The following is a 10833-nucleotide window of genomic DNA, read 5'->3' on the forward strand; positions in this document are numbered from 1 at the left end:
AGGCCTGCACTCAGGCCTCTGGAAGGCAACTGGTATGGAGGACACGGCAGACACAGTATCTGGCTACAATTTAATTACATTATTTCCATTGTGCTTATCTTTATGGTTACTTTCTATTCCTGGCAAGTGATTCTTGTTTTCTACTTGTGATGATTCCTTAACACAGCAGCCCTCCGTGGAGGAGGGAGCCAAGACCCAGAGACTTGGGTATCGTCATAGCCACACTGCAGATGGGGAAGAGACTCCAGCCACGTGGTCTGCCCAAGGTCACACAGCTGGGGGTGGAGCGGCTGGGATTTGGACCCAGGTGGGTCTGACACCAGAACCTGTGCTCTTACCTTTGCCCCAACTCCCAGCTATATCGAGGATCTGAATCCTGGAAGCTGACTCCCGGGGGCCTACCCCAGGGTTCTCTCTAGACTCATTTCTTTTTGCCATGCTTATTCCCATGATGCTCCTTGTTGAGGCCGCAGCCAGAACCCTGGAGAGAGCCCCGCACCGCAGGTCCATCAGCCAGCCTTAGGGGCCGCTCAGGCCCTTCTCTGAGCTTCAGTTACAGCATCTGGGAAACGGAGCTGTCAACCACCCACATCCCGTACAGGACTGTTGTGTGGGTTCTGCGAGATGCTAGACAAGCCCGTTGGCCAGACTTTGGGCTTGCCGCAGCTTCCCTCCTTTCCCTGACTTTGGGGCTCTCTCATCTCCCTACACAGTACTGGTGCACAGGAGGCTGTCATGTAGCAAAACTCTCTTGTCCTACACAATTGGCACCTGTGGATGTCAGCTATTGAAGAAGTTTGTTGAGTTAGAGAGCCACAGGTAAGGAACAGTATATGCAGGCCTTAAACTGTTTGTTTTAACTTGTGTAAGTGGATATTCCCTCATGGATCTGTTGGTGAGGACCCCAGACCTTTCCTGGGAGGCTGAGGCCACTGACCCTGGGCTGTATTGTGCTTCTTGCCTAACATCCCCATAGAGCAGCTATGACTTCCAGGCTTGCCTCCCTAAATTGAGGGTAGAACCTTCCAAGTCTTGAGAAGATATTGAGCGTGGTGCAGAGCCCTTCTGGATTTTGAATATTCAGCAGTCCTCTCACTCACCTAATTTGCAGACTTTTTTTTTTCGCAGCTGGCCAGCATGGGGATCTGAACCCTTGATCTTGGTATTATCAGCATCATGCTCTACCAAATGAGCTAATCAGCCCGCCCTAATTTGCAGATGTATTTAAAGCAACTTGCCTATATCAAGCTTTTCCATGGGATTCAAATTTATTTTATTTTCACAGAAACCACCATGGTTTTTTTTGTTGTTTACTTTTTTGCTTTTTTGCTTTTCTGTTTCAGCAGCTTACATATCAATTACATTCGGGGTTACAATAGCAAAAACTCAATAGGTACAAACCAGCTTGGGAACAAACACCCTGGACCTGGGGAAGCCTGTAACTCAGGGAGAGCCTTAAGAGGAGCCCAGCAGGTACTCAGGCACTCTGTGGGCATGGAGAGATGGGTGCCAGTGAAGACGGCAGATTCTGCCTCTGTTTTCTGTCAGCTGCAGGAACCCTGGGGGCACACTCATAGCCAGAAATGGGATGGCACCTTCCCTGCATCTCCCAGGGCCAGATGTCCCTGGTGGCCTCCACTCCTAGTGTTCTTGGGTTGACAGTGTGTCCTCTGGCCACCTTCCCTCTTCACTCCAGGGGGTCCACCCACCCAGAATTAGGGACCCTCATTCTTGTTGCCAAATTCTGATCCCATACTTGGTGTAGTGGATTGAATTATGTCCCCCAAAACTCATTGAAACTTGAATTGTTTTCCCCAAGTTTTATGTATTAGACACTTAGCCCCCACTGTGACTGTTAAGAGGGTGGGAAATCCTATTATGGTAATTGAAAGGTGGAGCCCTGAAGAGGTGATTGGATTGTGGGACTGTGCAGTAGTGAATGGATTAAAAATGGTGGCCAAGGGCGTGGTTCTGAGGGCTTTAAAAGAAGAGGAGAGTCTGTCTCTCGCTCTTTCTGCTCCCTCTGCTTCCACCATCTCACAATGTGAGACCCCTGGTTCACTGTTGCCACCACCAGATGGACTATGGACTTCCCAGTCTCAGAAACTGTAAACAGTAAGTTTTATTTTCTTTATAAATCACCCAGTTCTGTGTATTTTGTTATAAGCAATAAAAATGGATTAATACACTTGGTGAACAAAAACCTTTGGGAATTGATGAGGTGCATTGTCACTAAGGCTCGCAGTGCCCTGCTCTTCTTCAGTCAGGGTTAGGACTAGGGTGAAGTGACTAGTGCCTCAGGTGCAAAATCGAAGGGGGCACTGATGATCAGTGGTCAAGGCAAATAACCCAATTAAAAGGCAATTCCAGTCTCTAAGCTCCCACTCTGCCAGGCCGGCAGGAAACATGACTTTAGCTCTAGAGTCTTAGGAGTTTCAAGTTGAGGGACCGGTGGGGCTAGTACTCAAGCACTGGTCTTCACAGATTTCCTCAGGGCCACCCATCTTCACAAATCGGCATGGGGTAGCTGACATTGACCAGCTCCCCGCTGTCTCCCCATCTCCCTGGGTCCTAATAGCCTGTCTTTATCTCAAGGCCCCCAGTTGTCTGGCAGTGTGGCCCACTCAGAAAGCAGGTGCAGTTAAAACCATATTGCCTTGTTGGGCACGAGCCCACAGATTTGGGAAGTGGAGCTTGAAACCCAGCATGACGACTTGTCTGCCCTTCCCCCAGCCCCAATGTGGATGGAGGGAGCATCCCCCCAGAGGGGGCAGGCACCATTCTCTAATTGCACAGATGCATCCTACAGGCTAGTGTCGTAGTGCTGGGGCAGGCCCCTCAGCTCCAGGATCTACAGACCTCCTTCAGCCTTTCCACACTTGCCCCTGTCCTGTGTCTGCCTCTCTGTGTCAGAGCTGGGAGCCTTTCTCCCTCCGCGTGTCCTCAAGGAACTCTGCCCATGCTGGGGAATCCTGTCCCCTCTCACTCCAAGAAGGCCACTCAGTTTTCTGCCCCGCTGCTGTAGACTGGATGCTCCAACCTCACTGAAACTTAAATCCCAACTGTGACTGTTGAGGGTGGGAAATCCTATTATGGTGGTTGAAGGGTAGGGCCTTGGAGAGGTGATTGGATTGTAGGACCACGCCCTAGTGAAAGGATTAATAATGGTGGTCAGGGGTGTGGTTCTGAGGGCTTTAAAGGGAGAGCACAGCTCACTCTCTGCTCCACCATCTCCTGCCATGTGACACCTCGAATTGCTGTAGCGTCACCTCACCAGCTGTGTTCCCTGGATTGTGGACTTCCCAGCCTCTGAAACTGTAAGCAATAAATTTTATTTTCTTACAAATCACCCAGTTCCAGGTATTTTGTTATAAGCAACAGAAACGGACTAACACCCCTCCCCTGGGGCTGCGAACACACGAAAAGGCAAGGGGGAAAACAGAAAAAGCAGAGCCCAGACTAACAGCTGGGATCCTGTCTCCGCTCAGGCAAAGCTGGCACCTGCCAGAGGCGCGATTCAGCTCATCTCAGGGTGTTCCCTTCCGCCCTCGTTTGCATAAAACCACAGTCTCTAGGTCCTCCGAGCACCTGCCCATCCCCTCCATTGCCCAAGGTCACACTGCAAGTCAGGAAGGGAGCCTTTTCCAGCTTTAGGGCCCTGTCGTGACTCCCCGTGGGTCGCGGCCAGCCCACTTCAACTCCCCGGTGCCCCCACCTGCACCAGCTCTGTGGTCTGCACCCCCCACTTGGCTCCGCCTTCCTCACCAGAGTGATTGGCTAAGGGGTGAGCACTCACCCAAACTGGACCAATTAGAGAGCGCCAAACACTTGGCTGCACTGATTGGGCTGAAGATGGGCACGTAACAAAGCAGACCAATCAGGGTCCTCCCCGAGGATTTCGCTCCCTGAGACCTGCTTACCGGGGCCTAAGAGTCGCAGCACGCATGCGTGAAGGTGCCCTGCAGGGCGGGGGAGGGGAAGCTCGCTGGTGCGAAGAGGAGAGGAGGTGGGGAGGGGACCCCTCGCAGCATTGAGGCCCTGACTCTTCTCATCCCCAGCCTTTCCCAAGGACCCGTCTTCAATTTGCTGAGCTACCCGAGAGAACTTCAAGTAAATTCCTTCCTGCTTAGCTAGTTCGTATTAGGTTTCTGCCCCAGGTGGTAGCGCTTCACGTTAAGAACATGAACTCTGGGGTCAGCCAGCCTGGCTTTGAGTCCCCTCCAGCACTCGCTAGCTGTGTGTTCTTGGGCATGTTACTGAACAGCTCACTGCTTCAATTTCCCCAGCCGTAGCCCACGTTGGGTTAGTGTGGGGATAAAATGGATTATAACAGCACCTGGCACACAGTAGACCTTCGATAAACACCAGCTCTTGCACCAGGAGCATCTTCTGGGACCCGTGGCACCACCCAGCATGGTGGAACCTCAAAATGTTTGGAAATAAGATATTTGCAGATATAATTAACGATTTCGAGATGAAATCATCCTGGATTTAAGGTGGGCCCTAAATCCAATGACTGGTGCCATTTGGAGCACCAATGAGGACACAAACACATGAAGAAGGCCATGTGAAAATGGGGGCAGAGTGATGGGCCACATGACAAGAAACGCCGAGGCTTACTGGCAACTACCAGAAGCTTGGAGAGGTGTGGGAAGATTTATCCCTCAGAGCCTCCAGACAGAAGAACCAGCCTTGATTTTGGCTTCAGGCCTCCTGAACTGTGAGTGAATAAAATTCTGCTTATTAAAGCCAGTCAGCACCAGGACACTTATACAGGCTCAAACAGGGTGCCCGTTGGCAGTTTGGCTGTAGTACCAGGAAGCTCAAAGAACTTGCTCTCTCTCTGCCCAAGCAATTCCATGTCTAAGCATTTATTTTTAGGAAATAATTGGGACAATGCAAAGTTGTACATGTAACGGTGTTCCCCACAGTTTTGTTCAGAATGGTGAAAAACTAGGATAGAACTAAATGTCCGTCAATGGAGCTTGGTCAAATACATAATAGTGCCTGCACATGATAAGGCAGCTGTTAAACACCATTATGTGGGCTTCAAAGGAGGTTAGGTAGACATGCAAAAAAAATACATGTTCCAAAATTGGGCTGGCCATGTAGCTCAGTTGGTTTGAGTTCTGCCTTGTAACACGAAGGTTAAGAGTTCAGATCCCCATACTAGCCAGCTGCCAAAAACAAACAAAAAAGTGAAAAACCAGGCTGGCCGGTTAGCTCAGATGGTTAGAGTGCCATGTTATAACATCAGGTTCAAGGGTTCAGATCCCGGTACAAGCCAGCTGCCAAAAGCAAAAAACAGTATGTTTGCACAAAACATACTAATCATAAAAGAATGATAAATTGGACTTCATTAAAAATAAGAACTTGTGTTCATCAAAATGCAATATTAAGAGGCTCGCTGGAAATGCTAGTCGTCCCACTAAGTGGCTGTGAGACCTTGGATGAACTATTTCAATCCTCTGTGTCTCAGTTTCTCAACTGTAAAATGGGGAGACCTTATTCTTCCTGAGGTTATTACAGTGTAACAAACCACTCTAAAACTCAGTAGTATAAAACAACAATCATTTAGTTTATTCATGTATCTGAAATTTGGGCAGGGCTTGGGGTTATGGTGGCTCATCTTTACTCCACCGGTGTCAACTGGAGTGGCTCAGCTTCCAAGATGCATACTCACATGGCTGGCGAGTTGGTGCTGGCTGTGGGCTGGCAGCTCAGCTGTGCTGAGGATTGGAGGTTCAGTTCCACTCTCCACACGGGCCTCTCCACAGGCTGCTTGGGCTTCCTCACAGCATGGCTGCTAGGTTTCAAGAGAAAGCACCCGAAGAGACAAGAAGTAGAAGTCATAAATTTCTTATAGCCTGGGTCCAGAAAATGGCAGAGTGTCACTTCTGCCCTATTCTATTGGTCAAGTAGCCACAGAGCCCAGATTCAGGGAGAAGGGAGACAGACTGGCATCTCAATGTGTGGAATATCAAAGAATTTACAAACATGTTTTAAAACTGCCATAGGGTTCCTGTGAGGATTAAATAAAATCATGTATACAATCTCAAAGGATCATCCCATGGATTACTTATTAAATACAATGAGGGACTTTTATAGGGAGAAGCCTGGAAGACATGGTTTAGCCAAGCCATCAAAGCTAGCATTACAGTGATAGAAGAAACTGCCATTGTTGCTGCCTTTTAAAGAAGACAAGCAGGGCCAGCCTGTGGCTCACTTGGGAGAGTGTGGTGCTGACAACACCAAGTCAAGGGTTAAGATCCTCTTACCAGTCATCTTTTTTAAAAAGAAAGAAAGAAAGAAAGAAGCCAAGCACACTCTGCCTCAGGGCCTTTGCACTGGCCGTTCTCACTGCCTAGAATGCCGTTCCCCCAGCTGTCCACAGGGCTCACTCCCTCACCTCTTTCAGGTTTCTGCCTCAATGTCACCCCCTCAGGAAGCCCTCCCTGGCCCCTACATAAAAGAACTACTCCCACTATCACCTTCATCCCCTGCCCTGCTCTGCCTTTCGTTTTCCACCTAATTTTTAAAAAATTGTTTCTTGTTTATTCTGTTCTTCCCCAACTAGAATGTCAGCATTTCGAAGGCATTTTTGTCTGTCTTACTCACTGCTGTACTTCCAGCACCTAGAATGGTGCTTGGCACATAGTAGGTACTCAGTAAAGCTATGTGGAATGAATGAATAAATCTGGTGGTAGCTGCTCAGATGTCACCTCCTTTGTGAGGTCTCTCTTGATTTCATCCACAAATGAAGGACCTGGATCTGGGGCTCCTCCCCACTGTTTTTAGTTTGGTGTTTGTGTGTGTCTCTGGGAACTGAGCTGTGTTTATCTCTGATTTCCCAATCTAGCCCACAGCTCACTGCGGATCCAAGGTGAGAGTGCTTCTTGGTCTAATTTCTACTTGGCCATAGTCAGCTTTGTACAGCATGTTTGCATCTGGCATCTCAGTTAATCTTCACCACAGCCTTCTGAGATGGGTGTGATCATGCCCAGTTGACACAAGTGGCCCAGAGAGGAGTGGTGGCTGGCCCAAGGTCAGACAGCTGGTTGGAGCAGAGCTGAGCCTAGAATTCCAGTCTCTTGCTTTGGAAGAAGAATGCGCTTGAGAATAACAGATCCTATGGGGGAACCTAGGGAGAATCTTAGAAATCAGCTCCACCAGGGATTGCAAATCCAGTGCTTGCAGAGCCCATAGCTGGAAGCTGGTGCAGCAAGAGTCTTGGTTTGTCACAAGAAGCCAGAAATCCTACCTTGGCAATTGGTTTAATTGAAGCCAGAAGAGCAGCCAGAACAGGGTCGTCCGTAGGCAGAATGCTGTCCTTTGGCGGTTTGCGACCTTTGCTCTACCTAGACTCTATCTAGATTCTAGACCAATCCTCCATTTTATGGCTGAGGGAACTAAATTCTAGAGAGAGGAGTGATTCACCCAAGGACACACAGCAAAAGCTAACATTTGAACATTTCTGGCCTAGGAAAAACAGGATTTGGGAGGAGGTGACACAGAGCCCCCCCTTCCCTGGGCCAATCCCTGCCATCCATTGTGAGGCAGCCCAGGCAAACACTGAAGAGGAAAATCAGGTGCAGACAGCAGTGGGGAGAGCTGAGTTGCAGAGGCAAACAGACCCCAGGTTTGAACTCCAGCTCTTCTTTGAGCCTTGGCCTTGCCTCTGTAAGATGGAGACAGGATGCCCTGGGTAAGGGATGACTTGCCCTCCAGCTCAGCTGGTCCAACGTTTGTTCCCCCACCCCAGGGCTCCAGTCGGATTCTGCTTGCTCCATGGGCTATGGATCCTCCAGGCTGGGACTGTGCTTCAAATACTTCCGATGAGAAGTCCTCATGCAGTTCCCATACAGGATGCATGGGTGCTGATTCCTGTTTCACCAACCTCCCAACTCTCCTCGCAAGGAGATTGCATCAGAATGGACTGTGTGTGGGCCGGCCCGTGGCTCACTCGGGAGAGTGCGGTGCTGATAACACCAAGGCCCCGGGTTCGGATCCCATATACGGATGGCCGGTTCGCTCACTGGCTGAGCGTGGTGCTGCCAACACCAAGTCAAGGGTTAAGATCCCCTTACCGGTCATCTTTTAAAAAAAAAAAAAAAAAAAAAAAAAAAAAGAATGGACTGTGTGGCTTCAAAAGAGGCCTCAGGATAGCCTTGGTGACACCGGAGCCAACCTCACTGTCCTAGCACCTGTTATTGGTGAAATCACAGGCACCTGTTTAATCTGGAAAGCAACTTTTTAGTATAAGTATGTTCTGAGCAATATGTGGGCCATACTTCTACTAAAATACGATTCTTTGTTTATCTGAAATTCAAACTTAATGGTGTGTCCTGTATTTTTACCTGCTAAATCTGGCAACCTAGTTCCTGCACCCCTAACAGGGACCTATGGACTGCCATGGTAGGACAGCTCCAACTGGGCCTGGAACTCTGTGCTTGCAGTTGCCTGAGAGCATCTTCCCCAAACTCCCCTCGAGTCCATGGAAGGACAGGAGTCCGGAGATGCCTGGGGGGAGCTGCTCCACTACTGCTATGGGTCAAAGTGTCCCCCAAAAGTTCATGTATTGGAACTGATCTCCATTGTATCAGTTTTAAGAAGGTGGGGCCTTTTGAGAGGTGATTGGATCATGAGGACTGTTCCATTGTGAATGGATTAGTCCATTCATGAAGTCATGTATTGTCACGGGCATTGTTCTGATGACTTTATAAGAAGAGTGAGTGAGAAGGTTAGCTCTCTTGCTCAGGCTGTTATCTTGCCATGTGACACCCTGCATTGCCATAGGACCTTTTAGAGGGTTCCCACTCAGAAGATGGCCCTCACCAGATGCGCTCCCTGGACCATGGACTTCTCAGGACCCCAAACTGTAAGAAATAAGTTTTATTTCTTTATAAATTACCCAGTTTCAGGTATTCTGTTATAAGCAACAAAAACGGACTAATACAACTACTGACCCGATTCTCTGCTCTCTCTCAGCCTTGGCTTTCTCCTCTAGAAAATGGAATTGATGGTTTCTCTGCCCTGACCACCTTCCAGCCTCTTCCAAAGATCAAAGCCTGAGCCAGGTCAGGGGTTCTCAGCTATCATGCCCTTAAGAAAAGGGGTTTGTAGGGAATTTCTGTTCTTTGGCTCACAGCAGGACCTTGAGGGATTAGGACAAGGGTCTTTTCCCCTCTGAAGCAGCTTGTAAAGAGTTAAACCACTTCAAGGATAATTGATTCAGGCCAGAATCATCATCAACAGATGCTGAAACCATTGGATGAAGGTGTTAGGAATCAGGACATCCAAACAGTATCAAAATAAAAGGTTACCTTACAATGGGGAGACCTGGCAGGTGCCACCAACAGGAGGACAAGCTGACATCACACACCTCCTGATTTGCTCTATCTCCAGACTAAAGGAAACTAAAGAGACCTGCCAAGTAAATGCAATGCTTGACCTGGGATTAGAGCCTGTACCAGAAAAAAAGAACAGCTAGAAAAGACATTATAGGACAATTGGGACAACTGGAATATGGACTGTGGCTTAGATAATAGTATTATATCATGTTAAATTTCCTGAATTTGGTAATTGCACAATGTAGGAGAGCGGCCTTGTTCTTAGGAGATGTGTGGGGAAATGTTTATGGGTAAAAGGTCAGATATCTGCAACTAACTCTCACGTGGTCCAGCAAAAGCACATAGGGAGAAAGGGGGAGAGAGAAAGAGGAATGACATGATGACAATTGGTGAATCCAATTGCCCACTGTACTATTCTTGCATCTTCTCCGTACATTGAATGTTTTTCCAAACAAAAGGTCTGGGGAAGCACATGCTGTAGAACAAAATATCAGAAGTAGAGGGGCCTTAAAGAAGACCTTGCAGCCTGCCTGCCTTTCTCAGACAAGGACCCTGGGAAGGAGAGGCCGTGGCCTGTGGTCACCTTGAGCAGCAGCAGGACTGGCTAGAGTCACCCTCCTAATTGCAAACACAAGGCCTCAGCTGCGAGTTTGAGCCTTGAGAATTGGAGGGGGCGGGGCCTAATAAATGTCATTTCTGTTTCCCCAGGCTGCCCCCGCAGTCAGCTGCTTGCAGGAGGTGAGCAGCCCCCATGGGGCCCAGGGGAGAAATCTACCCCTTCCTCTCCAAGGAAACTGGACCACAACTTCCCTCAGCCTGCTCTGCCCACCACCCTTGGGGAGACATTCCCACCTCCTGAGGTGCAGGCAGGATCAGACAGGAGGGGAGAAGAGGAGGGCTCAGAGAAAAGGGGACAGGAGTTGTAAGTGTCCCCTGGAAAGCGACAAGTACTGGTGTCGCACTCAGCCATTGCAAACAGACCCAAACCCCAGAAAGGAAATCTGTTGGGATTTGAGGCCCAAATCAATAACTGGGTGAAATAAACACTGCTGGGCTGGTCCCTCTCCAGGGCTGGGGGCAGCCAGAGGACAGGATTTCTGGGCCTTGGGACCAAGCCAGCTGGAGGGTGTGGGCGGCAAGGGGTCTCCAGTGACTCTTAGTCTTCATAGTCCAGAGGTCATAGCAACTGTTCTGACCACACGGGCACCCCAAACAGACAAAATTCACCCCCAGTTTTGGCTTTAGCTTCAGCCTTTATCCACTTCTGCATCAGGTCTGTCCCGGAGATCATGTGTGGTCACACAGGTAATCAAGAGCCCATGCCAGTGCGAGGCCAGGCCTGGCATGTTGTCACTTTGTAGCGGAACTTCCAGATGTCACTATGAGTAAAATCTCCCTTTGTGCTTTACACATTGAAATTGTGTCAGTGAGATGAGGTACAAATGCAGACAGGATTTATTACAGCAAGAGCAAAATGCTTCAG

This window comes from Cynocephalus volans, chromosome 12, assembly GCF_027409185.1.
Source record: "Cynocephalus volans isolate mCynVol1 chromosome 12, mCynVol1.pri, whole genome shotgun sequence".
In the NCBI taxonomy this organism is placed as follows: Eukaryota; Metazoa; Chordata; class Mammalia; order Dermoptera; family Cynocephalidae; genus Cynocephalus; species Cynocephalus volans.